General features: G+C 40.2%; 1 protein-coding gene across 1 annotated transcript in view; it reads left to right on the forward strand.

The window, feature by feature from the left end:
• The window catches only part of ATL3 (atlastin GTPase 3), a 64,304-nt gene that overhangs the window by 26,962 nt on the left and 35,455 nt on the right, over positions 1-1,887 (forward strand). The window lies entirely within an intron of this gene.

A 1,887-nucleotide genomic window follows, 5' to 3' on the forward strand; every position in this document is an offset into this window, starting at 1 on the left:
TCGTCTTGAACTCCTGGACTCGAGCAATCCTCCCGCCTTGGCCTTCCAAAAGTGTTGGGATTATAGGCGTGAGCCACCGTGCCCAGCCTGCTCAGTAAACTTTAATAGTGAAATAGATGAAATTGAAATATCTGGTATCATGAACTTAATTATACAGTCCTGGGAGACTATTGTATTGGTTACTAGGTTCGGCTGTATCTGAAAGAGTCTCCAAATAAGTGATTTAAGCAAGATAAACATGTATTTTTCTTTCACATAAGTGAACCAGTGTGGTAGTTCTGTTTAATGAAGTCCCAGGCTCTGTCTCTCTTGTTACTCCAATATTCTTAGGGTGTTGCCCTCATGTGCCTGACCCAGGGTGACTCACTCCCACTTCTTCATCCAGCCACAGGCAGGGGGAAAATGCCTGACCTGGAAGTTGCCTGTGTCATTTCCAGACACTTCTTATTGGCCAAAACTTAGTCACCTGTTCATATGCTACCTGTAAGGTTGGGTTGTAAAAGTGTTTCTTTGGGGCAGTTATATGCCCAGCTAAAAATCTGTTACACAGTGAGGGAGAAGTGAATATATTAGGGGAATAACCAGCCATCTCTGCCACAATCAAGACTTTGTTCTGTACTTCTTTGAGTGCTGCATAGTATTTAACTGGCTTATCCCTAAAGTCTGAGTAAATTCTTCTTATTAGTTCTTTTGTATGAAAGACTAAGGTCTTTGGGTCTTGGATTTAACTGCTGCTGGAGCAATAAGAACCCTAAGGAGTATTCACAGAAATGTTTCCTTTTTAAAAATTTTTTAGTTTCTAGAGACAGGGTCTTGCTCTGTCACCCAGGCTGGAGCGCAGTGACGTCATCATAGCTCACTGCAGCCTCAAACTTTTAGGCTCAAGTGATCTTCCTGCCTCTGCCTCCCAAGTAGCTGGGACAGGTGCGTGCCACCATGTCTAGCTAATTTTTTAATTTTTTGTAGGTTCTCGCTATGTTGCTCAGGTTGATGTCAAGCTCCTGGCCTTGCTAGGCTCGGTGGCTGTGTCTCTACAAAAAATAGAAAAATTAGCTGGGTGTGGTAGCGTGCGCCTGTACTCGCAGCTACACGGGAGGCTAAATCAGGAGGATCATTTGAGCCTAGGAGTTTGAGGTTGCAGTGAGCAATGATGATGCCACTGCACCCTAGCTGGGGTAACAGCGTGAGACCCTGTCTTGAAAAACAAAACAAAAAAAGATAAAACCAACTCCTGGCCTCAAGTGATTCCTGGCTTGGCCTCCCAAAGTGCTGGGATTACAAGCGTGAGTCTGGGCCTGACCAGAAATGTTTCCTTTTTATCTAGGCAACAATGGGAAAGAAAAGTATTAGTATACATTTATTACAATGATAGCATGACATTTAACCTGTATTTATAACTTGTTTTCCATTAGTTTACAAAAAGTTAAAAAAATGAGAAGAACCCTTTTGTCACTATTTGATACTATAAATATAAAAAATAAACATTAGTTCTTATAGCTGAAATGGTAGAATCTGGTAGTTGAACTGTTTTATCTGCTTTGCCTGCTGTGATGGTGCATTCTTCAGTGCTTCTTAGACCTTATTTCGGGTCCATATTTGTGATTTTGGTCATATCTGCCTATCAGTACTATGCTTTACTTAATATATGTACATAAATCTACTTTAAATTAATTTCCTTCTTAAACTTAGCTTCCTTCTAAGCAATAATCCATTAAAACATAGGGTTCGTGTTTTAACGTATGCATGAAAATGAATAATTTTTAAAATAAAAAATGTCCTTTAACTACCTACCAGCATCTCCTTTAATGCCAGTGGTACAAACTCATACTTAAGGAAATGGTGCTTTACCTCATTCCCTAAGCCACGCTGGTAGTTTTTTTTTTTTTT

Source organism: Propithecus coquereli, unplaced genomic scaffold (assembly GCF_000956105.1).
Source record: "Propithecus coquereli isolate 6110/MARCELLA unplaced genomic scaffold, Pcoq_1.0 Scaffold120, whole genome shotgun sequence".
NCBI classification, from domain to species: domain Eukaryota; kingdom Metazoa; phylum Chordata; class Mammalia; order Primates; family Indriidae; genus Propithecus; species Propithecus coquereli.